This window comes from Ambystoma mexicanum, chromosome 8 (assembly GCF_040938575.1).
Source record: "Ambystoma mexicanum isolate Mex_15411 chromosome 8, UKY_AmexF1_1, whole genome shotgun sequence".
NCBI lineage: Eukaryota > Metazoa > Chordata > Amphibia > Caudata > Ambystomatidae > Ambystoma > Ambystoma mexicanum.
Genome location: NC_090929.1, coordinates 731,061,911 through 731,084,692, shown reverse-complemented (window position 1 = coordinate 731,084,692; position 22,782 = coordinate 731,061,911). Strand labels below are relative to the sequence as shown.

General features: G+C 47.3%; 66 non-coding genes and 7 pseudogenes across 66 annotated transcripts; all 73 read right to left on the bottom strand.

Annotated features, from left to right (window-relative positions):
• Window position 1: 1 nt before the first annotated feature.
• On the bottom strand, window positions 2-120 carry LOC138478979 (5S ribosomal RNA). The gene has a single exon (XR_011272796.1). It is a non-coding gene; the product is annotated as a 5S ribosomal RNA (ribosomal RNA).
• A 106-nt stretch (window positions 121-226) lies between these two features.
• Window positions 227-345, bottom strand: LOC138475491 (5S ribosomal RNA). Its single transcript, XR_011269631.1, has one exon. It is a non-coding gene; the product is annotated as a 5S ribosomal RNA (ribosomal RNA).
• A 107-nt stretch (window positions 346-452) lies between these two features.
• LOC138476723 (5S ribosomal RNA) lies at window positions 453-571 on the bottom strand. The gene has a single exon (XR_011270748.1). It is a non-coding gene; the product is annotated as a 5S ribosomal RNA (ribosomal RNA).
• A 106-nt stretch (window positions 572-677) lies between these two features.
• On the bottom strand, window positions 678-796 carry LOC138475490 (5S ribosomal RNA). The gene has a single exon (XR_011269630.1). It is a non-coding gene; the product is annotated as a 5S ribosomal RNA (ribosomal RNA).
• Window positions 797-1,260: 464 nt separating this feature from the next.
• On the bottom strand, window positions 1,261-1,379 carry LOC138477780 (5S ribosomal RNA). The gene has a single exon (XR_011271707.1). It is a non-coding gene; the product is annotated as a 5S ribosomal RNA (ribosomal RNA).
• Window positions 1,380-1,485: 106 nt separating this feature from the next.
• On the bottom strand, window positions 1,486-1,604 carry LOC138478018 (5S ribosomal RNA). The gene has a single exon (XR_011271924.1). It is a non-coding gene; the product is annotated as a 5S ribosomal RNA (ribosomal RNA).
• Window positions 1,605-1,710: 106 nt separating this feature from the next.
• On the bottom strand, window positions 1,711-1,829 carry LOC138475489 (5S ribosomal RNA). The gene has a single exon (XR_011269629.1). It is a non-coding gene; the product is annotated as a 5S ribosomal RNA (ribosomal RNA).
• A 106-nt stretch (window positions 1,830-1,935) lies between these two features.
• Window positions 1,936-2,054, bottom strand: LOC138475488 (5S ribosomal RNA). The gene has a single exon (XR_011269628.1). It is a non-coding gene; the product is annotated as a 5S ribosomal RNA (ribosomal RNA).
• A 464-nt stretch (window positions 2,055-2,518) lies between these two features.
• On the bottom strand, window positions 2,519-2,637 carry LOC138475487 (5S ribosomal RNA). The gene has a single exon (XR_011269627.1). It is a non-coding gene; the product is annotated as a 5S ribosomal RNA (ribosomal RNA).
• Window positions 2,638-2,743: 106 nt separating this feature from the next.
• Window positions 2,744-2,862, bottom strand: LOC138475679 (5S ribosomal RNA). Its single transcript, XR_011269802.1, has one exon. It is a non-coding gene; the product is annotated as a 5S ribosomal RNA (ribosomal RNA).
• A 106-nt stretch (window positions 2,863-2,968) lies between these two features.
• On the bottom strand, window positions 2,969-3,103 carry LOC138473854 (5S ribosomal RNA; annotated as a pseudogene).
• A 106-nt stretch (window positions 3,104-3,209) lies between these two features.
• LOC138475486 (5S ribosomal RNA) lies at window positions 3,210-3,328 on the bottom strand. The gene has a single exon (XR_011269626.1). It is a non-coding gene; the product is annotated as a 5S ribosomal RNA (ribosomal RNA).
• A 106-nt stretch (window positions 3,329-3,434) lies between these two features.
• LOC138479089 (5S ribosomal RNA) lies at window positions 3,435-3,553 on the bottom strand. The gene has a single exon (XR_011272896.1). It is a non-coding gene; the product is annotated as a 5S ribosomal RNA (ribosomal RNA).
• A 106-nt stretch (window positions 3,554-3,659) lies between these two features.
• On the bottom strand, window positions 3,660-3,778 carry LOC138479765 (5S ribosomal RNA). Its single transcript, XR_011273509.1, has one exon. It is a non-coding gene; the product is annotated as a 5S ribosomal RNA (ribosomal RNA).
• A 106-nt stretch (window positions 3,779-3,884) lies between these two features.
• On the bottom strand, window positions 3,885-4,003 carry LOC138479428 (5S ribosomal RNA). The gene has a single exon (XR_011273204.1). It is a non-coding gene; the product is annotated as a 5S ribosomal RNA (ribosomal RNA).
• A 464-nt stretch (window positions 4,004-4,467) lies between these two features.
• On the bottom strand, window positions 4,468-4,586 carry LOC138475483 (5S ribosomal RNA). The gene has a single exon (XR_011269623.1). It is a non-coding gene; the product is annotated as a 5S ribosomal RNA (ribosomal RNA).
• A 106-nt stretch (window positions 4,587-4,692) lies between these two features.
• Window positions 4,693-4,811, bottom strand: LOC138480141 (5S ribosomal RNA). Its single transcript, XR_011273851.1, has one exon. It is a non-coding gene; the product is annotated as a 5S ribosomal RNA (ribosomal RNA).
• A 464-nt stretch (window positions 4,812-5,275) lies between these two features.
• Window positions 5,276-5,384, bottom strand: LOC138473983 (5S ribosomal RNA; annotated as a pseudogene).
• Window positions 5,385-5,490: 106 nt separating this feature from the next.
• On the bottom strand, window positions 5,491-5,609 carry LOC138475482 (5S ribosomal RNA). The gene has a single exon (XR_011269622.1). It is a non-coding gene; the product is annotated as a 5S ribosomal RNA (ribosomal RNA).
• Window positions 5,610-5,715: 106 nt separating this feature from the next.
• LOC138478619 (5S ribosomal RNA) lies at window positions 5,716-5,834 on the bottom strand. Its single transcript, XR_011272469.1, has one exon. It is a non-coding gene; the product is annotated as a 5S ribosomal RNA (ribosomal RNA).
• Window positions 5,835-5,940: 106 nt separating this feature from the next.
• LOC138478823 (5S ribosomal RNA) lies at window positions 5,941-6,059 on the bottom strand. The gene has a single exon (XR_011272654.1). It is a non-coding gene; the product is annotated as a 5S ribosomal RNA (ribosomal RNA).
• Window positions 6,060-6,165: 106 nt separating this feature from the next.
• Window positions 6,166-6,284, bottom strand: LOC138477852 (5S ribosomal RNA). Its single transcript, XR_011271773.1, has one exon. It is a non-coding gene; the product is annotated as a 5S ribosomal RNA (ribosomal RNA).
• A 464-nt stretch (window positions 6,285-6,748) lies between these two features.
• On the bottom strand, window positions 6,749-6,867 carry LOC138475667 (5S ribosomal RNA). Its single transcript, XR_011269791.1, has one exon. It is a non-coding gene; the product is annotated as a 5S ribosomal RNA (ribosomal RNA).
• Window positions 6,868-6,973: 106 nt separating this feature from the next.
• On the bottom strand, window positions 6,974-7,092 carry LOC138478342 (5S ribosomal RNA). Its single transcript, XR_011272218.1, has one exon. It is a non-coding gene; the product is annotated as a 5S ribosomal RNA (ribosomal RNA).
• Window positions 7,093-7,556: 464 nt separating this feature from the next.
• Window positions 7,557-7,675, bottom strand: LOC138475481 (5S ribosomal RNA). Its single transcript, XR_011269621.1, has one exon. It is a non-coding gene; the product is annotated as a 5S ribosomal RNA (ribosomal RNA).
• Window positions 7,676-7,781: 106 nt separating this feature from the next.
• LOC138475480 (5S ribosomal RNA) lies at window positions 7,782-7,900 on the bottom strand. The gene has a single exon (XR_011269620.1). It is a non-coding gene; the product is annotated as a 5S ribosomal RNA (ribosomal RNA).
• Window positions 7,901-8,007: 107 nt separating this feature from the next.
• LOC138476711 (5S ribosomal RNA) lies at window positions 8,008-8,126 on the bottom strand. Its single transcript, XR_011270737.1, has one exon. It is a non-coding gene; the product is annotated as a 5S ribosomal RNA (ribosomal RNA).
• A 106-nt stretch (window positions 8,127-8,232) lies between these two features.
• On the bottom strand, window positions 8,233-8,351 carry LOC138475479 (5S ribosomal RNA). The gene has a single exon (XR_011269619.1). It is a non-coding gene; the product is annotated as a 5S ribosomal RNA (ribosomal RNA).
• A 464-nt stretch (window positions 8,352-8,815) lies between these two features.
• LOC138477778 (5S ribosomal RNA) lies at window positions 8,816-8,934 on the bottom strand. Its single transcript, XR_011271706.1, has one exon. It is a non-coding gene; the product is annotated as a 5S ribosomal RNA (ribosomal RNA).
• Window positions 8,935-9,040: 106 nt separating this feature from the next.
• Window positions 9,041-9,159, bottom strand: LOC138478017 (5S ribosomal RNA). The gene has a single exon (XR_011271923.1). It is a non-coding gene; the product is annotated as a 5S ribosomal RNA (ribosomal RNA).
• Window positions 9,160-9,265: 106 nt separating this feature from the next.
• On the bottom strand, window positions 9,266-9,384 carry LOC138475477 (5S ribosomal RNA). Its single transcript, XR_011269617.1, has one exon. It is a non-coding gene; the product is annotated as a 5S ribosomal RNA (ribosomal RNA).
• Window positions 9,385-9,490: 106 nt separating this feature from the next.
• Window positions 9,491-9,609, bottom strand: LOC138475476 (5S ribosomal RNA). Its single transcript, XR_011269616.1, has one exon. It is a non-coding gene; the product is annotated as a 5S ribosomal RNA (ribosomal RNA).
• Window positions 9,610-10,073: 464 nt separating this feature from the next.
• LOC138475475 (5S ribosomal RNA) lies at window positions 10,074-10,192 on the bottom strand. Its single transcript, XR_011269615.1, has one exon. It is a non-coding gene; the product is annotated as a 5S ribosomal RNA (ribosomal RNA).
• Window positions 10,193-10,298: 106 nt separating this feature from the next.
• Window positions 10,299-10,417, bottom strand: LOC138475473 (5S ribosomal RNA). Its single transcript, XR_011269614.1, has one exon. It is a non-coding gene; the product is annotated as a 5S ribosomal RNA (ribosomal RNA).
• A 106-nt stretch (window positions 10,418-10,523) lies between these two features.
• Window positions 10,524-10,642, bottom strand: LOC138475472 (5S ribosomal RNA). Its single transcript, XR_011269613.1, has one exon. It is a non-coding gene; the product is annotated as a 5S ribosomal RNA (ribosomal RNA).
• Window positions 10,643-10,748: 106 nt separating this feature from the next.
• On the bottom strand, window positions 10,749-10,867 carry LOC138475470 (5S ribosomal RNA). Its single transcript, XR_011269611.1, has one exon. It is a non-coding gene; the product is annotated as a 5S ribosomal RNA (ribosomal RNA).
• A 464-nt stretch (window positions 10,868-11,331) lies between these two features.
• On the bottom strand, window positions 11,332-11,450 carry LOC138475469 (5S ribosomal RNA). The gene has a single exon (XR_011269610.1). It is a non-coding gene; the product is annotated as a 5S ribosomal RNA (ribosomal RNA).
• A 106-nt stretch (window positions 11,451-11,556) lies between these two features.
• On the bottom strand, window positions 11,557-11,665 carry LOC138474517 (5S ribosomal RNA; annotated as a pseudogene).
• A 106-nt stretch (window positions 11,666-11,771) lies between these two features.
• On the bottom strand, window positions 11,772-11,890 carry LOC138476697 (5S ribosomal RNA). Its single transcript, XR_011270725.1, has one exon. It is a non-coding gene; the product is annotated as a 5S ribosomal RNA (ribosomal RNA).
• A 106-nt stretch (window positions 11,891-11,996) lies between these two features.
• On the bottom strand, window positions 11,997-12,115 carry LOC138475468 (5S ribosomal RNA). The gene has a single exon (XR_011269609.1). It is a non-coding gene; the product is annotated as a 5S ribosomal RNA (ribosomal RNA).
• Window positions 12,116-12,579: 464 nt separating this feature from the next.
• On the bottom strand, window positions 12,580-12,698 carry LOC138477777 (5S ribosomal RNA). The gene has a single exon (XR_011271705.1). It is a non-coding gene; the product is annotated as a 5S ribosomal RNA (ribosomal RNA).
• Window positions 12,699-12,804: 106 nt separating this feature from the next.
• LOC138478016 (5S ribosomal RNA) lies at window positions 12,805-12,923 on the bottom strand. Its single transcript, XR_011271922.1, has one exon. It is a non-coding gene; the product is annotated as a 5S ribosomal RNA (ribosomal RNA).
• A 106-nt stretch (window positions 12,924-13,029) lies between these two features.
• Window positions 13,030-13,148, bottom strand: LOC138475467 (5S ribosomal RNA). Its single transcript, XR_011269608.1, has one exon. It is a non-coding gene; the product is annotated as a 5S ribosomal RNA (ribosomal RNA).
• Window positions 13,149-13,254: 106 nt separating this feature from the next.
• Window positions 13,255-13,373, bottom strand: LOC138475466 (5S ribosomal RNA). The gene has a single exon (XR_011269607.1). It is a non-coding gene; the product is annotated as a 5S ribosomal RNA (ribosomal RNA).
• Window positions 13,374-13,837: 464 nt separating this feature from the next.
• On the bottom strand, window positions 13,838-13,956 carry LOC138478341 (5S ribosomal RNA). The gene has a single exon (XR_011272217.1). It is a non-coding gene; the product is annotated as a 5S ribosomal RNA (ribosomal RNA).
• Window positions 13,957-14,062: 106 nt separating this feature from the next.
• On the bottom strand, window positions 14,063-14,181 carry LOC138475465 (5S ribosomal RNA). Its single transcript, XR_011269606.1, has one exon. It is a non-coding gene; the product is annotated as a 5S ribosomal RNA (ribosomal RNA).
• Window positions 14,182-14,287: 106 nt separating this feature from the next.
• LOC138476704 (5S ribosomal RNA) lies at window positions 14,288-14,406 on the bottom strand. Its single transcript, XR_011270731.1, has one exon. It is a non-coding gene; the product is annotated as a 5S ribosomal RNA (ribosomal RNA).
• Window positions 14,407-14,512: 106 nt separating this feature from the next.
• On the bottom strand, window positions 14,513-14,621 carry LOC138474296 (5S ribosomal RNA; annotated as a pseudogene).
• Window positions 14,622-15,085: 464 nt separating this feature from the next.
• LOC138479067 (5S ribosomal RNA) lies at window positions 15,086-15,204 on the bottom strand. Its single transcript, XR_011272876.1, has one exon. It is a non-coding gene; the product is annotated as a 5S ribosomal RNA (ribosomal RNA).
• A 106-nt stretch (window positions 15,205-15,310) lies between these two features.
• Window positions 15,311-15,429, bottom strand: LOC138478015 (5S ribosomal RNA). The gene has a single exon (XR_011271921.1). It is a non-coding gene; the product is annotated as a 5S ribosomal RNA (ribosomal RNA).
• Window positions 15,430-15,535: 106 nt separating this feature from the next.
• On the bottom strand, window positions 15,536-15,654 carry LOC138479730 (5S ribosomal RNA). Its single transcript, XR_011273477.1, has one exon. It is a non-coding gene; the product is annotated as a 5S ribosomal RNA (ribosomal RNA).
• A 106-nt stretch (window positions 15,655-15,760) lies between these two features.
• LOC138479426 (5S ribosomal RNA) lies at window positions 15,761-15,879 on the bottom strand. The gene has a single exon (XR_011273202.1). It is a non-coding gene; the product is annotated as a 5S ribosomal RNA (ribosomal RNA).
• A 464-nt stretch (window positions 15,880-16,343) lies between these two features.
• On the bottom strand, window positions 16,344-16,462 carry LOC138475464 (5S ribosomal RNA). The gene has a single exon (XR_011269605.1). It is a non-coding gene; the product is annotated as a 5S ribosomal RNA (ribosomal RNA).
• Window positions 16,463-16,568: 106 nt separating this feature from the next.
• On the bottom strand, window positions 16,569-16,687 carry LOC138475462 (5S ribosomal RNA). The gene has a single exon (XR_011269604.1). It is a non-coding gene; the product is annotated as a 5S ribosomal RNA (ribosomal RNA).
• A 106-nt stretch (window positions 16,688-16,793) lies between these two features.
• Window positions 16,794-16,912, bottom strand: LOC138476582 (5S ribosomal RNA). Its single transcript, XR_011270619.1, has one exon. It is a non-coding gene; the product is annotated as a 5S ribosomal RNA (ribosomal RNA).
• Window positions 16,913-17,018: 106 nt separating this feature from the next.
• On the bottom strand, window positions 17,019-17,127 carry LOC138474597 (5S ribosomal RNA; annotated as a pseudogene).
• Window positions 17,128-17,591: 464 nt separating this feature from the next.
• On the bottom strand, window positions 17,592-17,710 carry LOC138475461 (5S ribosomal RNA). Its single transcript, XR_011269603.1, has one exon. It is a non-coding gene; the product is annotated as a 5S ribosomal RNA (ribosomal RNA).
• Window positions 17,711-17,816: 106 nt separating this feature from the next.
• LOC138474516 (5S ribosomal RNA) lies at window positions 17,817-17,925 on the bottom strand (annotated as a pseudogene).
• Window positions 17,926-18,031: 106 nt separating this feature from the next.
• Window positions 18,032-18,150, bottom strand: LOC138476685 (5S ribosomal RNA). The gene has a single exon (XR_011270714.1). It is a non-coding gene; the product is annotated as a 5S ribosomal RNA (ribosomal RNA).
• Window positions 18,151-18,256: 106 nt separating this feature from the next.
• LOC138478339 (5S ribosomal RNA) lies at window positions 18,257-18,375 on the bottom strand. The gene has a single exon (XR_011272216.1). It is a non-coding gene; the product is annotated as a 5S ribosomal RNA (ribosomal RNA).
• Window positions 18,376-18,839: 464 nt separating this feature from the next.
• On the bottom strand, window positions 18,840-18,958 carry LOC138475460 (5S ribosomal RNA). The gene has a single exon (XR_011269602.1). It is a non-coding gene; the product is annotated as a 5S ribosomal RNA (ribosomal RNA).
• A 106-nt stretch (window positions 18,959-19,064) lies between these two features.
• LOC138475458 (5S ribosomal RNA) lies at window positions 19,065-19,183 on the bottom strand. The gene has a single exon (XR_011269600.1). It is a non-coding gene; the product is annotated as a 5S ribosomal RNA (ribosomal RNA).
• A 107-nt stretch (window positions 19,184-19,290) lies between these two features.
• LOC138476673 (5S ribosomal RNA) lies at window positions 19,291-19,409 on the bottom strand. Its single transcript, XR_011270703.1, has one exon. It is a non-coding gene; the product is annotated as a 5S ribosomal RNA (ribosomal RNA).
• Window positions 19,410-19,515: 106 nt separating this feature from the next.
• LOC138475457 (5S ribosomal RNA) lies at window positions 19,516-19,634 on the bottom strand. The gene has a single exon (XR_011269599.1). It is a non-coding gene; the product is annotated as a 5S ribosomal RNA (ribosomal RNA).
• Window positions 19,635-20,098: 464 nt separating this feature from the next.
• Window positions 20,099-20,217, bottom strand: LOC138477776 (5S ribosomal RNA). Its single transcript, XR_011271704.1, has one exon. It is a non-coding gene; the product is annotated as a 5S ribosomal RNA (ribosomal RNA).
• Window positions 20,218-20,323: 106 nt separating this feature from the next.
• Window positions 20,324-20,442, bottom strand: LOC138478014 (5S ribosomal RNA). Its single transcript, XR_011271920.1, has one exon. It is a non-coding gene; the product is annotated as a 5S ribosomal RNA (ribosomal RNA).
• Window positions 20,443-20,548: 106 nt separating this feature from the next.
• LOC138475456 (5S ribosomal RNA) lies at window positions 20,549-20,667 on the bottom strand. Its single transcript, XR_011269598.1, has one exon. It is a non-coding gene; the product is annotated as a 5S ribosomal RNA (ribosomal RNA).
• Window positions 20,668-20,773: 106 nt separating this feature from the next.
• LOC138475455 (5S ribosomal RNA) lies at window positions 20,774-20,892 on the bottom strand. The gene has a single exon (XR_011269597.1). It is a non-coding gene; the product is annotated as a 5S ribosomal RNA (ribosomal RNA).
• A 464-nt stretch (window positions 20,893-21,356) lies between these two features.
• On the bottom strand, window positions 21,357-21,475 carry LOC138475454 (5S ribosomal RNA). Its single transcript, XR_011269596.1, has one exon. It is a non-coding gene; the product is annotated as a 5S ribosomal RNA (ribosomal RNA).
• Window positions 21,476-21,581: 106 nt separating this feature from the next.
• Window positions 21,582-21,700, bottom strand: LOC138475453 (5S ribosomal RNA). The gene has a single exon (XR_011269595.1). It is a non-coding gene; the product is annotated as a 5S ribosomal RNA (ribosomal RNA).
• A 464-nt stretch (window positions 21,701-22,164) lies between these two features.
• LOC138475451 (5S ribosomal RNA) lies at window positions 22,165-22,283 on the bottom strand. The gene has a single exon (XR_011269594.1). It is a non-coding gene; the product is annotated as a 5S ribosomal RNA (ribosomal RNA).
• A 106-nt stretch (window positions 22,284-22,389) lies between these two features.
• LOC138474514 (5S ribosomal RNA) lies at window positions 22,390-22,498 on the bottom strand (annotated as a pseudogene).
• A 106-nt stretch (window positions 22,499-22,604) lies between these two features.
• LOC138476661 (5S ribosomal RNA) lies at window positions 22,605-22,723 on the bottom strand. Its single transcript, XR_011270692.1, has one exon. It is a non-coding gene; the product is annotated as a 5S ribosomal RNA (ribosomal RNA).
• Between the last annotated feature and the right edge of the window lie 59 nt (window positions 22,724-22,782).

Sequence of the window (22,782 nt, the reverse complement as noted above, 5' to 3'; positions counted from 1 at the left end):
TAGCCTACAGCACCTGGTATTCCCAGGCGGTCTCCCATCCAGGTACTAACTAGGCCCGACACTGCTTAGCTTCTGAGATCAGACGAGATCGGGCGCATTCAGTGTGGTGTGGCCGTAGGCTCTGGACCTAGTGAGTTTTGTACTTTTAAGCATCTAGTCGGCTAGACCTTGCAGTTTTGAAAGGCAATTGAGAAATGGCTCACTTCCTGAACTTGGAGCACAAAAAAGCCTACAGCACCTGGTATTCCCAGGCGGTCTCCCATCCAGGTACTAACTAGGCCCGACACTGCTTAGCTTCCGAGATCAGACGAGATCGGGCGCATTCAGTGTGGTGTGGCCGTAGGCTCTGGTCCTAGTGAGTTTTGTACTTTTAAGCATCTAGTCGGCTAGACCTTGCAGTTTTGAAAGGCAATTGAGAAATGGCTCACTTCCTGAACTTGGAGCACAAAAAAAGCCTACAGCACCTGGTATTCCCAGGTGGTCTCCCATCCAGGTACTAACTAGGCCCGACACTGCTTAGCTTCCGAGATCAGACGAGATCGGGCGCATTCAGTGTGGTGTGGCCGTAGGCTCTGGGCCTAGTGAGTTTTGTACTTTTAAGCATCTAGTCGGCTAGACCTTGCAGTTTTGAAAGGCAATTGAGAAATGGCTCACTTCCTGAACTTGGAGCACAAAAAAGCCTACAGCACCTGGTATTCCCAGGCGGTCTCCCATCCAGGTACTAACTAGGCCCGACACTGCTTAGCTTCCGAGATCAGACGAGATCGGGCGCATTCAGTGTGGTGTGGCCGTAGGCTCTAGAAATGCTAAGAATATTACTCTTATGCATTTGCATTTAGTAAGCTAAGCCATGCAGCCACTTGCAACATGATACCACGCTCATCGCTCGATCAGCGCTCGATCAGGCGAGATATATAAGACTGGTGGGCCCATTCAGGACTCCTATGTCTGGTAGGATAACTTTAATCCATCCATCCTGTTTCTGTTGCAGGGAGGTGGAGAGAACAATCAACACAATAACGGCTTTCTTTCATGCCTCTTGAAGGACTCAATATTCTCTGTACTGCATTACATGTGAAAGTCGATTTATTACCCATGAACACACTACCTGTATGCTAATTATATGTAAATAGGTAGCTCCAGCCCTCATAATGTTGTCCAACATTTCCGCTATAAAACGGGATAAAATTATTTTGGAAACATACCAAATTTGAAAAGTAATTGAGAAGTTGTGCAATTACTAATCATGGAGCACAAAATAGCCTACAGCACCTGGTATTCCCAGGCGGTCTCCCATCCAGGTACTAACTAGGCCCGACACTGCTTAGCTTCCGAGATCAAACGAGATCGGGCGCATTCAGTGTGGTGTGGCCGTAGGCTCAGGGCCTAGTGAGTTTTGTACTTTTAAGCATCTAGTCGGCTAGACCTTGCAGTTTTGAAAGGCAATTGAGAAATGGCTCACTTCCTGAACTTGGAGCACAAAAAAGCCTACAGCACCTGGTATTCCCAGGCGGTCTCCCATCCAGGTACTAACTAGGCCCGACACTGCTTTGCTTCCGAGATCAGACGAGATCGGGCGCATTCAGTGTGGTGTGGCCGTAGGCTCTGGTCCTAGTGAGTTTTGTACTTTTAAGCATCTAGTCGGCTAGACCTTGCAGTTTTGAAAGGCAATTGAGAAATGGCTCACTTCCTGAACTTGGAGCACAAAAAAGCCTACAGCACCTGGTATTCCCAGGCGGTCTCCCATCCAGGTACTAACTAGGCCCGACACTGCTTAGCTTCCGAGATCAGACGAGATCGGGCGCATTCAGTGTGGTGTGGCCGTAGGCTCTGGACCTAGTGAGTTTTGTACTTTTAAGCATCTAGTCGGCTAGACCTTGCAGTTTTGAAAGGCAATTGAGAAATGGCTCACTTCCTGAACTTGGAGCACAAAAAAGCCTACAGCACCTGGTATTCCCAGGCGGTCTCCCATCCAGGTACTAACTAGGCCCGACACTGCTTAGCTTCCGAGATCAGACGAGATCGGGCGCATTCAGTGTGGTGTGGCCGTAGGCTCGAGTAATGCTAAGAATATTACTCTTATGCATTTGCATTTAGTAAGCTAAGCCATGCAGCCACTTGCAACATGATACCACGCTCATCGCTCGATCAGCGCTCGATCAGGCGAGATATATAAGACTGGTGGGCCCATTCAGGACTCCTATGTCTGGTAGGATAACTTTAATCCATCCATCCTGTTTCTGTTGCAGGGAGGTGGAGAGAACAATCAACACAATAACGGCTTTCTTTCATGCCTCTTGAAGGACTCAATATTCTCTGTACTGCATTACATGTGAAAGTCGATTTATTACCCATGAACACACTACCTGTATGCTAATTATATGTAAATAGGTAGCTCCAGCCCTCATAATGTTGTCCAACATTTCCGCTATAAAACGGGATAAAATTATTTTGGAAACATACCAAATTTGAAAAGTAATTGAGAAGTTGTGCAATTACTAATCATGGAGCACAAAATAGCCTACAGCACCTGGTATTCCCAGGCGGTCTCCCATCCAGGTACTAACTAGGCCCGACACTGCTTAGCTTCCGAGATCAGACGAGATCGGGCGCATTCAGTGTGGTGTGGCCGTAGGCTCTGGGCCTAGTGAGTTTTGTACTTTTAAGCATCTAGTCGGCTAGACCTTGCAGTTTTGAAAGGCAATTGAGAAATGGCTCACTTCCTGAACTTGGAGCACAAAAAAGCCTACAGCACCTGGTATTCCCAGGCGGTCTCCCATCCAGGTACTAACTAGGCCCAACACTGCTTAGCTTCCGAGATCAGACGAGATCGGGCGCATTCAGTGTGGTGTGGCCGTAGGCTCTGGTCCTAGTGAGTTTTGTACTTTTAAGCATCTAGTCGGCTAGACCTTGCAGTTTTGAAAGGCAATTGAGAAAATGCTCACTTCCTGAACTTGGAGCACAAAAAAGCCTACAGCACCTGGTATTCCCAGGCGGTCTCCCATCCAGGCGGTCTCCCATCCAGGTACTAACTAGGCCCGACACTGCTTAGCTTCCGAGATCAGACGAGATCGGGCGCATTCAGTGTGGTGTGGCCGTAGGCTCTGGGCCTAGTGAGTTTTGTACTTTTAAGCATCTAGTCGGCTAGACCTTGCAGTTTTGAAAGGCAATTGAGAAATGGCTCACTTCCTGAACTTGGAGCACAAAAAAGCCTACAGCACCTGGTATTCCCAGGCGGTCTCCCATCCAGGTACTAACTAGGCCCGACACTGCTTAGCTTCCGAGATCAGACGAGATCGGGCGCATTCAGTGTGGTGTGGCCGTAGGCTCTGGTCCTAGTGAGTTTTGTACTTTTAAGCATCTAGTCGGCTAGACCTTGCAGTTTTGAAAGGCAATTGAGAAATGGCTCACTTCCTGAACTTGGAGCACAAAAAAGCCTACAGCACCTGGTATTCCCAGGCGGAATCCCATCCAGGTACTAACTAGGCCCGACACTGCTTAGCTTCCGAGATCAGACGAGATCGGGCGCATTCAGTGTGGTGTGGCCGTAGGCTCTGGGCCTAGTGAGTTTTGTACTTTTAAGCATCTAGTCGGCTAGACCTTGCAGTTTTGAAAGGCAATTGAGAAATGGCTCACTTCCTGAACTTGGAGCACAAAAAAGCCTACAGCACCTGGTATTCCCAGGCGGTCTCCCATCCAGGTACTAACTAGGCCCGACACTGCTTAGCTTCTGAGATCAGACGAGATCGGGCGCATTCAGTGTGGTGTGGCCGCAGGCTCTGGGCCTAGTGAGTTTTGTACTTTTAAGCATCTAGTCGGCTAGACCTTGCAGTTTTGAAAGGCAATTGAGAAATGGCTCACTTCCTGAACTTGGAGCACAAAAAAGCCTACAGCACCTGGTATTCCCAGGCGGTCTCCCATCCAGGTACTAACTAGGCCCGACACTGCTTAGCTTCGGAGATCAGACGAGATCGGGCGCATTCAGTGTGGTGTGGCCGTAGGCTCGAGTAATGCTAAGAATATTACTCTTATGCATTTGCATTTAGTAAGCTAAGCCATGCAGCCACTTGCAACATGATACCACGCTCATCGCTCGATCAGCGCTCGATCAGGCGAGATATATAAGACTGGTGGGCCCATTCAGGACTCCTATGTCTGGTAGGATAACTTTAATCCATCCATCCTGTTTCTGTTGCAGGGAGGTGGAGAGAACAATCAACACAATAACGGCTTTCTTTCATGCCTCTTGAAGGACTCAATATTCTCTGTACTGCATTACATGTGAAAGTCGATTTATTACCCATGAACACACTACCTGTATGCTAATTATATGTAAATAGGTAGCTCCAGCCCTCATAATGTTGTCCAACATTTCCGCTATAAAACGGGATAAAATTATTTTGGAAACATACCAAATTTGAAAAGTAATTGAGAAGTTGCGCAATTACTAATCATGGAGCACAAAATAGCCTACAGCACCTGGTATTCCCAGGCGGTCTCCCATCCAGGTACTAACTAGGCCCGACACTGCTTAGCTTCCGAGATCAGACGAGATCGGGCGCATTCAGTGTGGTGTGGCCGTAGGCTCTGGGCCTCGTGAGTTTTGTACTTTTAAGCATCTAGTCGGCTAGACCTTGCAGTTTTGAAAGGCAATTGAGAAATGGCTCACTTCCTGAACTTGGAGCACAAAAAAGCCTACAGCACCTGGTATTCCCAGGCAGTCTCCCATCCAGGTACTAACTAGGCCAGACACTGCTTAGCTTCCGAGATCAGACGAGATCGGGCGCATTCAGTGTGGTGTGGCCGTAGGCTCTAGTAATGCTAAGAATATTACTCTTATGCATTTGCATTTAGTAAGCTAAGCCATGCAGCCACTTGCAACATGATACCACGCTCATCGCTCGATCAGCGCTCGATCAGGCGAGATATATAAGACTGGTGGGCCCATTCAGGACTCCTATGTCTGGTAGGATAACTTTAATCCATCCATCCTGTTTCTGTTGCAGGGAGGTGGAGAGAACAATCAACACAATAACGGCTTTCTTTCATGCCTCTTGAAGGACTCAATATTCTCTGTACTGCATTACATGTGAAAGTCGATTTATTACCCATGAACACACTACCTGTATGCTAATTATATGTAAATAGGTAGCTCCAGCCCTCATAATGTTGTCCAACATTTCCGCTATAAAACGGGATAAAATTATTTTGGAAACATACCAAATTTGAAAAGTAATTGAGAAGTTGTGCAATTACAAATCATGGAGCACAAAATAGCCTACAGCACCTGGTATTCCCAGGCGGTCTCCCATCCAGGTACTAACTAGGCCCGACACTGCTTAGCTTCCGAGATCGGGCGCATTCAGTGTGGTGTGGCCGTAGGCTCTGGGCCTAGTGAGTTTTGTACTTTTAAGCATCTAGTTGGCTAGACCTTGCAGTTTTGAAAGGCAATTGAGAAATGGCTCACTTCCTGAACTTGGAGCACAAAAAAGCCTACAGCACCTGGTATTCCCAGGCGGTCTCCCATCCAGGTACTAACTAGGCCCGACACTGCTTAGCTTCCGAGATCAGACGAGATCGGGCGCATTCAGTGTGGTGTGGCCGTAGGCGCTGGTCCTAGTGAGTTTTGTACTTTTAAGCATCTAGTCGGCTAGACCTTGCAGTTTTGAAAGGCAATTGAGAAATGGCTCACTTCCTGAACTTGGAGCACAAAAAAGCCGACAGCACCTGGTATTCCCAGGCGGTCTCCCATCCAGGTACTAACTAGGCCCGACACTGCTTAGCTTCCGAGATCAGACGAGATCGGGCGCATTCAGTGTGGTGTGGCCGTAGGCTCTGGGCCTAGTGAGTTTTGTACTTTTAAGCATCTAGTCGGCTAGACCTTGCAGTTTTGAAAGGCAATTGAGAAATGGCTCACTTCCTGAACTTGGAGCACAAAAAAGCCTACAGCACCTGGTATTCCCAGGCGGTCTCCCATCCAGGTACTAACTAGGCCCGACACTGCTTAGCTTCCGAGATCAGACAAGATCGGGCGCATTCAGTGTGGTGTGGCCGTAGGCTCTGGGCCTAGTGAGTTTTGTACTTTTAAGCATCTAGTCGGCTAGACCTTGCAGTTTTGAAAGGCAATTGAGAAATGGCTCACTTCCTGAACTTGGAGCACAAAAAAGCCTACAGCACCTGGTATTCCCAGGCGGTCTCCCATCCAGGTACTAACTAGGCCCGACACTGCTTAGCTTCCGAGATCAGACGAGATCGGGCGCATTCAGTGTGGTGTGGCCATAGGCTCGAGTAATGCTAAGAATATTACTCTTATGCATTTGCATTTAGTAAGCTAAGCCATGCAGCCACTTGCAACATGATACCACGCTCATCGCTCGATCAGCGCTCGATCAGGCGAGATATATAAGACTGGTGGGCCCATTCAGGACTCCTATGTCTGGTAGGATAACTTTAATCCATCCATCCTGTTTCTGTTGCAGGGAGGTGGAGAGAACAATCAACACAATAACGGCTTTCTTTCATGCCTCTTGAAGGACTCAATATTCTCTGTACTGCATTACATGTGAAAGTCGATTTATTACCCATGAACACACTACCTGTATGCTAATTATATGTAAATAGGTAGCTCCAGCCCTCATAATGTTGTCCAACATTTCCGCTATAAAACGGGATAAAATTATTTTGGAAACATACCAAATTTGAAAAGTAATTGAGAAGTTGCGCAATTACTAATCATGGAGCACAAAATAGCCTACAGCACCTGGTATTCCCAGGCGGTCTCCCATCCAGGTACTAACTAGGCCCAACACTGCTTAGCTTCCGAGATCAGACGAGATCGGGCGCATTCAGTGTGGTGTGGCCGTAGGCTCTGGGCCTAGTGAGTTTTGTACTTTTAAGCATCTAGTCGGCTAGACCTTGCAGTTTTGAAAGGCAATTGAGAAATGGCTCACTTCCTGAACTTGGAGCACAAAAAAGCCTACAGCACCTGGTATTCCCAGGCAGTCTCCCATCCAGGTACTAACTAGGCCCGACACTGCTTAGCTTCCGAGATCAGACGAGATCGGGCGCATTCAGTGTGGTGTGGCCGTAGGCTCTAGGAATGCTAAGAATATTACTCTTATGCATTTGCATTTAGTAAGCTAAGCCATGCAGCCACTTGCAACATGATACCACGCTCATCGCTCGATCAGCGCTCGATCAGGCGAGATATATAAGACTGGTGGGCCCATTCAGGACTCCTATGTCTGGTAGGATAACTTTAATCCATCCATCCTGTTTCTGTTGCAGGGAGGTGGAGAGAACAATCAACACAATAACGGCTTTCTTTCATGCCTCTTGAAGGACTCAATATTCTCTGTACTGCATTACATGTGAAAGTCGATTTATTACCCATGAACACACTACCTGTATGCTAATTATATGTAAATAGGTAGCTCCAGCCCTCATAATGTTGTCCAACATTTCCGCTATAAAACGGGATAAAATTATTTTGGAAACATACCAAATTTGAAAAGTAATTGAGAAGTTGTGCAATTACTAATCATGGAGCACAAAATAGCCTACAGCACCTGGTATTCCCAGGCGGTCTCCCATCCAGGTACTAACTAGGCCCGACACTGCTTAGCTTCCGAGATCAGACGAGATCGGGCGCATTCAGTGTGGTGTGGCCGTAGGCTCTGGGCCTAGTGAGTTTTGTACTTTTAAGCATCTAGTCGGCTAGACCTTGCAGTTTTGAAAGGCAATTGAGAAATGGCTCACTTCCTGAACTTGGAGCACAAAAAAGCCTACAGCACCTGGTATTCCCAGGCGGTCTCCCATCCAGGTACTAACTAGGCCCGACACTGCTTAGCTTCCGAGATCAGACGAGATCGGGCGCATTCAGTGTGGTGTGGCCGTAGGCTCTGGTCCTAGTGAGTTTTGTACTTTTAAGCATCTAGTCGGCTAGACCTTGCAGTTTTGAAAGGCAATTGAGAAATGGCTCACTTCCTGAACTTGGAGCACAAAAAAAGCCTACAGCACCTGGTATTCCCAGGTGGTCTCCCATCCAGGTACTAACTAGGCCCGACACTGCTTAGCTTCCGAGATCAGACGAGATCGGGCGCATTCAGTGTGGTGTGGCCGTAGGCTCTGGGCCTAGTGAGTTTTGTACTTTTAAGCATCTAGTCGGCTAGACCTTGCAGTTTTGAAAGGCAATTGAGAAATGGCTCACTTCCTGAACTTGGAGCACAAAAAAGCCTACAGCACCTGGTATTCCCAGGCGGTCTCCCATCCAGGTACTAACTAGGCCCGACACTGCTTAGCTTCCGAGATCAGACGAGATCGGGCGCATTCAGTGTGGTGTGGCCGTAGGCTCTAGAAATGCTAAGAATATTACTCTTATGCATTTGCATTTAGTAAGCTAAGCCATGCAGCCACTTGCAACATGATACCACGCTCATCGCTCGATCAGCGCTCGATCAGGCGAGATATATAAGACTGGTGGGCCCATTCAGGACTCCTATGTCTGGTAGGATAACTTTAATCCATCCATCCTGTTTCTGTTGCAGGGAGGTGGAGAGAACAATCAACACAATAACGGCTTTCTTTCATGCCTCTTGAAGGACTCAATATTCTCTGTACTGCATTACATGTGAAAGTCGATTTATTACCCATGAACACACTACCTGTATGCTAATTATATGTAAATAGGTAGCTCCAGCCCTCATAATGTTGTCCAACATTTCCGCTATAAAACGGGATAAAATTATTTTGGAAACATACCAAATTTGAAAAGTAATTGAGAAGTTGTGCAATTACTAATCATGGAGCACAAAATAGCCTACAGCACCTGGTATTCCCAGGCGGTCTCCCATCCAGGTACTAACTAGGCCCGACACTGCTTAGCTTCCGAGATCAAACGAGATCGGGCGCATTCAGTGTGGTGTGGCCGTAGGCTCAGGGCCTAGTGAGTTTTGTACTTTTAAGCATCTAGTCGGCTAGACCTTGCAGTTTTGAAAGGCAATTGAGAAATGGCTCACTTCCTGAACTTGGAGCACAAAAAAGCCTACAGCACCTGGTATTCCCAGGCGGTCTCCCATCCAGGTACTAACTAGGCCCGACACTGCTTTGCTTCCGAGATCAGACGAGATCGGGCGCATTCAGTGTGGTGTGGCCGTAGGCTCTGGTCCTAGTGAGTTTTGTACTTTTAAGCATCTAGTCGGCTAGACCTTGCAGTTTTGAAAGGCAATTGAGAAATGGCTCACTTCCTGAACTTGGAGCACAAAAAAGCCTACAGCACCTGGTATTCCCAGGCGGTCTCCCATCCAGGTACTAACTAGGCCCGACACTGCTTAGCTTCCGAGATCAGACGAGATCGGGCGCATTCAGTGTGGTGTGGCCGTAGGCTCTGGATCTAGTGAGTTTTGTACTTTTAAGCATCTAGTCGGCTAGACCTTGCAGTTTTGAAAGGCAATTGAGAAATGGCTCACTTCCTGAACTTGGAGCACAAAAAAGCCTACAGCACCTGGTATTCCCAGGCGGTCTCCCATCCAGGTACTAACTAGGCCCGACACTGCTTAGCTTCCGAGATCAGACGAGATCGGGCGCATTCAGTGTGGTGTGGCCGTAGGCTCGAGTAATGCTAAGAATATTACTCTTATGCATTTGCATTTAGTAAGCTAAGCCATGCAGCCACTTGCAACATGATACCACGCTCATCGCTCGATCAGCGCTCGATCAGGCGAGATATATAAGACTGGTGGGCCCATTCAGGACTCCTATGTCTGGTAGGATAACTTTAATCCATCCATCCTGTTTCTGTTGCAGGGAGGTGGAGAGAACAATCAACACAATAACGGCTTTCTTTCATGCCTCTTGAAGGACTCAATATTCTCTGTACTGCATTACATGTGAAAGTCGATTTATTACCCATGAACACACTACCTGTATGCTAATTATATGTAAATAGGTAGCTCCAGCCCTCATAATGTTGTCCAACATTTCCGCTATAAAACGGGATAAAATTATTTTGGAAACATACCAAATTTGAAAAGTAATTGAGAAGTTGTGCAATTACTAATCATGGAGCACAAAATAGCCTACAGCACCTGGTATTCCCAGGCGGTCTCCCATCCAGGTACTAACTAGGCCCGACACTGCTTAGCTTCCGAGATCAGACGAGATCGGGCGCATTCAGTGTGGTGTGGCCGTAGGCTCTGGGCCTAGTGAGTTTTGTACTTTTAAGCATCTAGTCGGCTAGACCTTGCAGTTTTGAAAGGCAATTGAGAAATGGCTCACTTCCTGAACTTGGAGCACAAAAAAGCCTACAGCACCTGGTATTCCCAGGCGGTCTCCCATCCAGGTACTAACTAGGCCCGACACTGCTTAGCTTCCGAGATCAGACGAGATCGGGCGCATTCAGTGTGGTGTGGCCGTAGGCTCTGGTCCTAGTGAGTTTTGTACTTTTAAGCATCTAGTCGGCTAGACCTTGCAGTTTTGAAAGGCAATTGAGAAAATGCTCACTTCCTGAACTTGGAGCACAAAAAAGCCTACAGCACCTGGTATTCCCAGGCGGTCTCCCATCCAGGTACTAACTAGGCCCGACACTGCTTAGCTTCCGAGATCAGACGAGATCGGGCGCATTCAGTGTGGTGTGGCCGTAGGCTCTGGGCCTAGTGAGTTTTGTACTTTTAAGCATCTAGTCGGCTAGACCTTGCAGTTTTGAAAGGCAATTGAGAAATGGCTCACTTCCTGAACTTGGAGCACAAAAAAGCCTACAGCACCTGGTATTCCCAGGCGGTCTCCCATCCAGGTACTAACTAGGCCCGACACTGCTTAGCTTCCGAGATCAGACGAGATCGGGCGCATTCAGTGTGGTGTGGCCGTAGGCTCTAGAAATGCTAAGAATATTACTCTTATGCATTTGCATTTAGTAAGCTAAGCCATGCAGCCACTTGCAACATGATACCACGCTCATCGCTCGATCAGCGCTCGATCAGGCGAGATATATAAGACTGGTGGGCCCATTCAGGACTCCTATGTCTGGTAGGATAACTTTAATCCATCCATCCTGTTTCTGTTGCAGGGAGGTGGAGAGAACAATCAACACAATAACGGCTTTCTTTCATGCCTCTTGAAGGACTCAATATTCTCTGTACTGCATTACATGTGAAAGTCGATTTATTACCCATGAACACACTACCTGTATGCTAATTATATGTAAATAGGTAGCTCCAGCCCTCATAATGTTGTCCAACATTTCCGCTATAAAACGGGATAAAATTATTTTGGAAACATACCAAATTTGAAAAGTAATTGAGAAGTTGTGCAATTACTAATCATGGAGCACAAAATAGCCTACAGCACCTGGTATTCCCAGGCGGTCTCCCATCCAGGTACTAACTAGGCCCGACACTGCTTAGCTTCCGAGATCAGACGAGATCGGGCGCATTCAGTGTGGTGTGGCCGTAGGCTCTGGGCCTAGTGAGTTTTGTACTTTTAAGCATCTAGTCGGCTAGACCTTGCAGTTTTGAAAGGCAATTGAGAAATGGCTCACTTCCTGAACTTGGAGCACAAAAAAGCCTACAGCACCTGGTATTCCCAGGCGGTCTCCCATCCAGGTACTAACTAGGCCCGACACTGCTTAGCTTCCGAGATCAGACGCATTCAGTGTGGTGTGGCCGTAGGCTCTGGTCCTAGTGAGTTTTGTACTTTTAAGCATCTAGTCGGCTAGACCTTGCAGTTTTGAAAGGCAATTGAGAAATGGCTCACTTCCTGAACTTGGAGCACAAAAAAGCCTACAGCACCTGGTATTCCCAGGTGGTCTCCCATCCAGGTACTAACTAGGCCCGACACTGCTTAGCTTCCGAGATCAGACGAGATCGGGCGCATTCAGTGTGGTGTGGCCGTAGGCTCTGGGCCTAGTGAGTTTTGTACTTTTAAGCATCTAGTCGGCTAGACCTTGCAGTTTTGAAAGGCAATTGAGAAATGGCTCACTTCCTGAACTTGGAGCACAAAAAAGCCTACAGCACCTGGTATTCCCAGGCGGTCTCCCATCCAGGTACTAACTAGGCCCGACACTGCTTAGCTTCCGAGATCAGACGAGATCGGGCGCATTCAGTGTGGTGTGGCCGTAGGCTCTAGAAATGCTAAGAATATTACTCTTATGCATTTGCATTTAGTAAGCTAAGCCATGCAGCCACTTGCAACATGATACCACGCTCATCGCTCGATCAGCGCTCGATCAGGCGAGATATATAAGACTGGTGGGCCCATTCAGGACTCCTATGTCTGGTAGGATAACTTTAATCCATCCATCCTGTTTCTGTTGCAGGGAGGTGGAGAGAACAATCAACACAATAACGGCTTTCTTTCATGCCTCTTGAAGGACTCAATATTCTCTGTACTGCATTACATGTGAAAGTCGATTTATTACCCATGAACACACTACCTGTATGCTAATTATATGTAAATAGGTAGCTCCAGCCCTCATAATGTTGTCCAACATTTCCGCTATAAAACGGGATAAAATTATTTTGGAAACATACCAAATTTGAAAAGTAATTGAGAAGTTGTGCAATTACTAATCATGGAGCACAAAATAGCCTACAGCACCTGGTATTCCCAGGCGGTCTCCCATCCAGGTACTAACTAGGCCCGACACTGCTTAGCTTCCGAGATCAAACGAGATCGGGCGCATTCAGTGTGGTGTGGCCGTAGGCTCAGGGCCTAGTGAGTTTTGTACTTTTAAGCATCTAGTCGGCTAGACCTTGCAGTTTTGAAAGGCAATTGAGAAATGGCTCACTTCCTGAACTTGGAGCACAAAAAAGCCTACAGCACCTGGTATTCCCAGGCGGTCTCCCATCCAGGTACTAACTAGGCCCGACACTGCTTTGCTTCCGAGATCAGACGAGATCGGGCGCATTCAGTGTGGTGTGGCCGTAGGCTCTGGTCCTAGTGAGTTTTGTACTTTTAAGCATCTAGTCGGCTAGACCTTGCAGTTTTGAAAGGCAATTGAGAAATGGCTCACTTCCTGAACTTGGAGCACAAAAAAGCCTACAGCACCTGGTATTCCCAGGCGGTCTCCCATCCAGGTACTAACTAGGCCCGACACTGCTTAGCTTCCGAGATCAGACGAGATCGGGCGCATTCAGTGTGGTGTGGCCGTAGGCTCTGGACCTAGTGAGTTTTGTACTTTTAAGCATCTAGTCGGCTAGACCTTGCAGTTTTGAAAGGCAATTGAGAAATGGCTCACTTCCTGAACTTGGAGCACAAAAAAGCCTACAGCACCTGGTATTCCCAGGCGGTCTCCCATCCAGGTACTAACTAGGCCCGACACTGCTTAGCTTCCGAGATCAGACGAGATCGGGCGCATTCAGTGTGGTGTGGCCGTAGGCTCGAGTAATGCTAAGAATATTACTCTTATGCATTTGCATTTAGTAAGCTAAGCCATGCAGCCACTTGCAACATGATACCACGCTCATCGCTCGATCAGCGCTCGATCAGGCGAGATATATAAGACTGGTGGGCCCATTCAGGACTCCTATGTCTGGTAGGATAACTTTAATCCATCCATCCTGTTTCTGTTGCAGGGAGGTGGAGAGAACAATCAACACAATAACGGCTTTCTTTCATGCCTCTTGAAGGACTCAATATTCTCTGTACTGCATTACATGTGAAAGTCGATTTATTACCCATGAACACACTACCTGTATGCTAATTATATGTAAATAGGTAGCTCCAGCCCTCATAATGTTGTCCAACATTTCCGCTATAAAACGGGATAAAATTATTTTGGAAACATACCAAATTTGAAAAGTAATTGAGAAGTTGTGCAATTACTAATCATGGAGCACAAAATAGCCTACAGCACCTGGTATTCCCAGGCAGTCTCCCATCCAGGTACTAACTAGGCCCGACACTGCTTAGCTTCCGAGATCAGACGAGATCGGGCGCATTCAGTGTGGTGTGGCCGTAGGCTCTGGGCCTAGTGAGTTTTGTACTTTTAAGCATCTAGTCGGCTAGACCTTGCAGTTTTGAAAGGCAATTGAGAAATGGCTCACTTCCTGAACTTGGAGCACAAAAAAGCCTACAGCACCTGGTATTCCCAGGCGGTCTCCCATCCAGGTACTAACTAGGCCCGACACTGCTTAGCTTCCGAGATCAGACGAGATCGGGCGCATTCAGTGTGGTGTGGCCGTAGGCTCTGGTCCTAGTGAGTTTTGTACTTTTAAGCATCTAGTCGGCTAGACCTTGCAGTTTTGAAAGGCAATTGAGAAAATGCTCACTTCCTGAACTTGGAGCACAAAAAAGCCTACAGCACCTGGTATTCCCAGGCGGTCTCCCATCCAGGTACTAACCAGGCCCGACACTGCTTAGCTTCCGAGATCAGACGAGATCGGGCGCATTCAGTGTGGTGTGGCCGTAGGCTCTGGGCCTAGTGAGTTTTGTACTTTTAAGCATCTAGTCGGCTAGACCTTGCAGTTTTGAAAGGCAATTGAGAAATGGCTCACTTCCTGAACTTGGAGCACAAAAAAGCCTACAGCACCTGGTATTCCCAGGCGGTCTCCCATCCAGGTACTAACTAGGCCCGACACTGCTTAGCTTCCGAGATCAGGCGCATTCAGTGTGGTGTGGCCGTAGGCTCTAGAAATGCTAAGAATATTACTCTTATGCATTTGCATTTAGTAAGCTAAGCCATGCAGCCACTTGCAACATGATACCACGCTCATCGCTCGATCAGCGCTCGATCAGGCGAGATATATAAGACTGGTGGGCCCATTCAGGACTCCTATGTCTGGTAGGATAACTTTAATCCATCCATCCTGTTTCTGTTGCAGGGAGGTGGAGAGAACAATCAACACAATAACGGCTTTCTTTCATGCCTCTTGAAGGACTCAATATTCTCTGTACTGCATTACATGTGAAAGTCGATTTATTACCCATGAACACACTACCTGTATGCTAATTATATGTAAATAGGTAGCTCCAGCCCTCATAATGTTGTCCAACATTTCCGCTATAAAACGGGATAAAATTATTTTGGAAACATACCAAATTTGAAAAGTAATTGAGAAGTTGTGCAATTACTAATCATGGAGCACAAAATAGCCTACAGCACCTGGTATTCCCAGGCGGTCTCCCATCCAGGTACTAACTAGGCCCGACACTGCTTAGCTTCCAAGATCAAACGAGATCGGGCGCATTCAGTGTGGTGTGGCCGTAGGCTCAGGGCCTAGTGAGTTTTGTACTTTTAAGCATCTAGTCGGCTAGACCTTGCAGTTTTGAAAGGCAATTGAGAAATGGCTCACTTCCTGAACTTGGAGCACAAAAAAGCCTACAGCACCTGGTATTCCCAGGCGGTCTCCCATCCAGGTACTAACTAGGCCCGACACTGCTTTGCTTCCGAGATCAGACGAGATCGGGCGCATTCAGTGTGGTGTGGCCGTAGGCTCTGGGCCTAGTGAGTTTTGTACTTTTAAGCATCTAGTCGGCTAGACCTTGCAGTTTTGAAAGGCAATTGAGAAATGGCTCACTTCCTGAACTTGGAGCACAAAAAAGCCTACAGCACCTGGTATTCCCAGGTGGTCTCCCATCCAGGTACTAACTAGGCCCGACACTGCTTAGCTTCTGAGATCAGACGAGATCGGGCGCATTCAGTGTGGTGTGGCCGCAGGCTCTGGGCCTAGTGAGTTTTGTACTTTTAAGCATCTAGTCGGCTAGACCTTGCAGTTTTGAAAGGCAATTGAGAAATGGCTCACTTCCTGAACTTGGAGCACAAAAAAGCCTACAGCACCTGGTATTCCCAGGCGGTCTCCCATCCAGGTACTAACTAGGCCCGACACTGCTTAGCTTCGGAGATCAGACGAGATCGGGCGCATTCAGTGTGGTGTGGCCGTAGGCTCGAGTAATGCTAAGAATATTACTCTTATGCATTTGCATTTAGTAAGCTAAGCCATGCAGCCACTTGCAACATGATACCACGCTCATCGCTCGATCAGCGCTCGATCAGGCGAGATATATAAGACTGGTGGGCCCATTCAGGACTCCTATGTCTGGTAGGATAACTTTAATCCATCCATCCTGTTTCTGTTGCAGGGAGGTGGAGAGAACAATCAACACAATAACGGCTTTCTTTCATGCCTCTTGAAGGACTCAATATTCTCTGTACTGCATTACATGTGAAAGTCGATTTATTACCCATGAACACACTACCTGTATGCTAATTATATGTAAATAGGTAGCTCCAGCCCTCATAATGTTGTCCAACATTTCCGCTATAAAACGGGATAAAATTATTTTGGAAACATACCAAATTTGAAAAGTAATTGAGAAGTTGCGCAATTACTAATCATGGAGCACAAAATAGCCTACAGCACCTGGTATTCCCAGGCGGTCTCCCATCCAGGTACTAACTAGGCCCGACACTGCTTAGCTTCCGAGATCAGACGAGATCGGGCGCATTCAGTGTGGTGTGGCCGTAGGCTCTGGGCCTCGTGAGTTTTGTACTTTTAAGCATCTAGTCGGCTAGACCTTGCAGTTTTGAAAGGCAATTGAGAAATGGCTCACTTCCTGAACTTGGAGCACAAAAAAGCCTACAGCACCTGGTATTCCCAGGCGGTCTCCCATCCAGGTACTAACTAGGCCCGACACTGCTTAGCTTCCGAGATCAGACGAGATCGGGCGCATTCAGTGTGGTGTGGCCGTAGGCTCTGGTCCTAGTGAGTTTTGTACTTTTAAGCATCTAGTCGGCTAGACCTTGCAGTTTTGAAAGGCAATTGAGAAAATGCTCACTTCCTGAACTTGGAGCACAAAAAAGCCTACAGCACCTGGTATTCCCAGGCGGTCTCCCATCCAGGTACTAACCAGGCCCGACACTGCTTAGCTTCCGAGATCAGACGAGATCGGGCGCATTCAGTGTGGTGTGGCCGTAGGCTCTGGGCCTAGTGAGTTTTGTACTTTTAAGCATCTAGTCGGCTAGACCTTGCAGTTTTGAAAGGCAATTGAGAAATGGCTCACTTCCTGAACTTGGAGCACAAAAAAGCCTACAGCACCTGGTATTCCCAGGCGGTCTCCCATCCAGGTACTAACTAGGCCCGACACTGCTTAGCTTCCAAGATCAGGCGCATTCAGTGTGGTGTGGCCGTAGGCTCTAGAAATGCTAAGAATATTACTCTTATGCATTTGCATTTAGTAAGCTAAGCCATGCAGCCACTTGCAACATGATACCACGCTCATCGCTCGATCAGCGCTCGATCAGGCGAGATATATAAGACTGGTGGGCCCATTCAGGACTCCTATGTCTGGTAGGATAACTTTAATCCATCCATCCTGTTTCTGTTGCAGGGAGGTGGAGAGAACAATCAACACAATAACGGCTTTCTTTCATGCCTCTTGAAGGACTCAATATTCTCTGTACTGCATTACATGTGAAAGTCGATTTATTACCCATGAACACACTACCTGTATGCTAATTATATGTAAATAGGTAGCTCCAGCCCTCATAATGTTGTCCAACATTTCCGCTATAAAACGGGATAAAATTATTTTGGAAACATACCAAATTTGAAAAGTAATTGAGAAGTTGTGCAATTACTAATCATGGAGCACAAAATAGCCTACAGCACCTGGTATTCCCAGGCGGTCTCCCATCCAGGTACTAACTAGGCCCGACACTGCTTAGCTTCCGAGATCAGACGAGATCGGGCGCATTCAGTGTGGTGTGGCCGTAGGCTCTGGGCCTAGTGAGTTTTGTACTTTTAAGCATCTAGTCGGCTAGACCTTGCAGTTTTGAAAGGCAATTGAGAAATGGCTCACTTCCTGAACTTGGAGCACAAAAAAGCCTACAGCACCTGGTATTCCCAGGCGGTCTCCCATCCAGGTACTAACTAGGCCCGACACTGCTTAGCTTCCGAGATCAGACGCATTCAGTGTGGTGTGGCCGTAGGCTCTGGTCCTAGTGAGTTTTGTACTTTTAAGCATCTAGTCGGCTAGACCTTGCAGTTTTGAAAGGCAATTGAGAAATGGCTCACTTCCTGAACTTGGAGCACAAAAAAGCCTACAGCACCTGGTATTCCCAGGTGGTCTCCCATCCAGGTACTAACTAGGCCCGACACTGCTTAGCTTCCGAGATCAGACGAGATCGGGCGCATTCAGTGTGGTGTGGCCGTAGGCTCTGGGCCTAGTGAGTTTTGTACTTTTAAGCATCTAGTCGGCTAGACCTTGCAGTTTTGAAAGGCAATTGAGAAATGGCTCACTTCCTGAACTTGGAGCACAAAAAAGCCTACAGCACCTGGTATTCCCAGGCAGTCTCCCATCCAGGTACTAACTAGGCCCGACACTGCTTAGCTTCCGAGATCAGACGAGATCGGGCGCATTCAGTGTGGTGTGGCCGTAGGCTCTAGGAATGCTAAGAATATTACTCTTATGCATTTGCATTTAGTAAGCTAAGCCATGCAGCCACTTGCAACATGATACCACGCTCATCGCTCGATCAGCGCTCGATCAGGCGAGATATATAAGACTGGTGGGCCCATTCAGGACTCCTATGTCTGGTAGGATAACTTTAATCCATCCATCCTGTTTCTGTTGCAGGGAGGTGGAGAGAACAATCAACACAATAACGGCTTTCTTTCATGCCTCTTGAAGGACTCAATATTCTCTGTACTGCATTACATGTGAAAGTCGATTTATTACCCATGAACACACTACCTGTATGCTAATTATATGTAAATAGGTAGCTCCAGCCCTCATAATGTTGTCCAACATTTCCGCTATAAAACGGGATAAAATTATTTTGGAAACATACCAAATTTGAAAAGTAATTGAGAAGTTGTGCAATTACTAATCATGGAGCACAAAATAGCCTACAGCACCTGGTATTCCCAGGCGGTCTCCCATCCAGGTACTAACTAGGCCCGACACTGCTTAGCTTCCGAGATCAGACGAGATCGGGCGCATTCAGTGTGGTGTGGCCGTAGGCTCTGGGCCTAGTGAGTTTTGTACTTTTAAGCATCTAGTCGGCTAGACCTTGCAGTTTTGAAAGGCAATTGAGAAATGGCTCACTTCCTGAACTTGGAGCACAAAAAAGCCTACAGCACCTGGTATTCCCAGGCGGTCTCCCATCCAGGTACTAACTAGGCCCGACACTGCTTAGCTTCCGAGATCAGACGAGATCGGGCGCATTCAGTGTGGTGTGGCCGTAGGCTCTGGTCCTAGTGAGTTTTGTACTTTTAAGCATCTAGTCGGCTAGACCTTGCAGTTTTGAAAGGCAATTGAGAAATGGCTCACTTCCTGAACTTGGAGCACAAAAAAAGCCTACAGCACCTGGTATTCCCAGGTGGTCTCCCATCCAGGTACTAACTAGGCCCGACACTGCTTAGCTTCCGAGATCAGACGAGATCGGGCGCATTCAGTGTGGTGTGGCCGTAGGCTCTGGGCCTAGTGAGTTTTGTACTTTTAAGCATCTAGTCGGCTAGACCTTGCAGTTTTGAAAGGCAATTGAGAAATGGCTCACTTCCTGAACTTGGAGCACAAAAAAGCCTACAGCACCTGGTATTCCCAGGCGGTCTCCCATCCAGGTACTAACTAGGCCCGACACTGCTTAGCTTCCGAGATCAGACGAGATCGGGCGCATTCAGTGTGGTGTGGCCGTAGGCTCTAGAAATGCTAAGAATATTACTCTTATGCATTTGCATTTAGTAAGCTAAGCCATGCAGCCACTTGCAACATGATACCACGCTCATCGCTCGATCAGCGCTCGATCAGGCGAGATATATAAGACTGGTGGGCCCATTCAGGACTCCTATGTCTGGTAGGATAACTTTAATCCATCCATCCTGTTTCTGTTGCAGGGAGGTGGAGAGAACAATCAACACAATAACGGCTTTCTTTCATGCCTCTTGAAGGACTCAATATTCTCTGTACTGCATTACATGTGAAAGTCGATTTATTACCCATGAACACACTACCTGTATGCTAATTATATGTAAATAGGTAGCTCCAGCCCTCATAATGTTGTCCAACATTTCCGCTATAAAACGGGATAAAATTATTTTGGAAACATACCAAATTTGAAAAGTAATTGAGAAGTTGTGCAATTACTAATCATGGAGCACAAAATAGCCTACAGCACCTGGTATTCCCAGGCGGTCTCCCATCCAGGTACTAACTAGGCCCGACACTGCTTAGCTTCCGAGATCAAACGAGATCGGGCGCATTCAGTGTGGTGTGGCCGTAGGCTCAGGGCCTAGTGAGTTTTGTACTTTTAAGCATCTAGTCGGCTAGACCTTGCAGTTTTGAAAGGCAATTGAGAAATGGCTCACTTCCTGAACTTGGAGCACAAAAAAGCCTACAGCACCTGGTATTCCCAGGCGGTCTCCCATCCAGGTACTAACTAGGCCCGACACTGCTTTGCTTCCGAGATCAGACGAGATCGGGCGCATTCAGTGTGGTGTGGCCGTAGGCTCTGGTCCTAGTGAGTTTTGTACTTTTAAGCATCTAGTCGGCTAGACCTTGCAGTTTTGAAAGGCAATTGAGAAATGGCTCACTTCCTGAACTTGGAGCACAAAAAAGCCTACAGCACCTGGTATTCCCAGGCGGTCTCCCATCCAGGTACTAACTAGGCCCGACACTGCTTAGCTTCCGAGATCAGACGAGATCGGGCGCATTCAGTGTGGTGTGGCCGTAGGCTCTGGATCTAGTGAGTTTTGTACTTTTAAGCATCTAGTCGGCTAGACCTTGCAGTTTTGAAAGGCAATTGAGAAATGGCTCACTTCCTGAACTTGGAGCACAAAAAAGCCTACAGCACCTGGTATTCCCAGGCGGTCTCCCATCCAGGTACTAACTAGGCCCGACACTGCTTAGCTTCCGAGATCAGACGAGATCGGGCGCATTCAGTGTGGTGTGGCCGTAGGCTCGAGTAATGCTAAGAATATTACTCTTATGCATTTGCATTTAGTAAGCTAAGCCATGCAGCCACTTGCAACATGATACCACGCTCATCGCTCGATCAGCGCTCGATCAGGCGAGATATATAAGACTGGTGGGCCCATTCAGGACTCCTATGTCTGGTAGGATAACTTTAATCCATCCATCCTGTTTCTGTTGCAGGGAGGTGGAGAGAACAATCAACACAATAACGGCTTTCTTTCATGCCTCTTGAAGGACTCAATATTCTCTGTACTGCATTACATGTGAAAGTCGATTTATTACCCATGAACACACTACCTGTATGCTAATTATATGTAAATAGGTAGCTCCAGCCCTCATAATGTTGTCCAACATTTCCGCTATAAAACGGGATAAAATTATTTTGGAAACATACCAAATTTGAAAAGTAATTGAGAAGTTGTGCAATTACTAATCATGGAGCACAAAATAGCCTACAGCACCTGGTATTCCCAGGCGGTCTCCCATCCAGGTACTAACTAGGCCCGACACTGCTTAGCTTCCGAGATCAGACGAGATCGGGCGCATTCAGTGTGGTGTGGCCGTAGGCTCTGGGCCTAGTGAGTTTTGTACTTTTAAGCATCTAGTCGGCTAGACCTTGCAGTTTTGAAAGGCAATTGAGAAATGGCTCACTTCCTGAACTTGGAGCACAAAAAAGCCTACAGCACCTGGTATTCCCAGGCGGTCTCCCATCCAGGTACTAACTAGGCCCGACACTGCTTAGCTTCCGAGATCAGACGAGATCGGGCGCATTCAGTGTGGTGTGGCCGTAGGCTCTAGAAATGCTAAGAATATTACTCTTATGCATTTGCATTTAGTAAGCTAAGCCATGCAGCCACTTGCAACATGATACCACGCTCATCGCTCGATCAGCGCTCGATCAGGCGAGATATATAAGACTGGTGGGCCCATTCAGGACTCCTATGTCTGGTAGGATAACTTTAATCCATCCATCCTGTTTCTGTTGCAGGGAGGTGGAGAGAACAATCAACACAATAACGGCTTTCTTTCATGCCTCTTGAAGGACTCAATATTCTCTGTACTGCATTACATGTGAAAGTCGATTTATTACCCATGAACACACTACCTGTATGCTAATTATATGTAAATAGGTAGCTCCAGCCCTCATAATGTTGTCCAACATTTCCGCTATAAAACGGGATAAAATTATTTTGGAAACATACCAAATTTGAAAAGTAATTGAGAAGTTGTGCAATTACTAATCATGGAGCACAAAATAGCCTACAGCACCTGGTATTCCCAGGCGGTCTCCCATCCAGGTACTAACTAGGCCCGACACTGCTTAGCTTCCGAGATCAGACGAGATCGGGCGCATTCAGTGTGGTGTGGCCGTAGGCTCTGGGCCTAGTGAGTTTTGTACTTTTAAGCATCTAGTCGGCTAGACCTTGCAGTTTTGAAAGGCAATTGAGAAATGGCTCACTTCCTGAACTTGGAGCACAAAAAAGCCTACAGCACCTGGTATTCCCAGGCGGTCTCCCATCCAGGTACTAACTAGGCCCGACACTGCTTAGCTTCCGAGATCAGACGCATTCAGTGTGGTGTGGCCGTAGGCTCTGGTCCTAGTGAGTTTTGTACTTTTAAGCATCTAGTCGGCTAGACCTTGCAGTTTTGAAAGGCAATTGAGAAATGGCTCACTTCCTGAACTTGGAGCACAAAAAAGCCTACAGCACCTGGTATTCCCAGGTGGTCTCCCATCCAGGTACTAACTAGGCCCGACACTGCTTAGCTTCCGAGATCAGACGAGATCGGGCGCATTCAGTGTGGTGTGGCCGTAGGCTCTGGGCCTAGTGAGTTTTGTACTTTTAAGCATCTAGTCGGCTAGACCTTGCAGTTTTG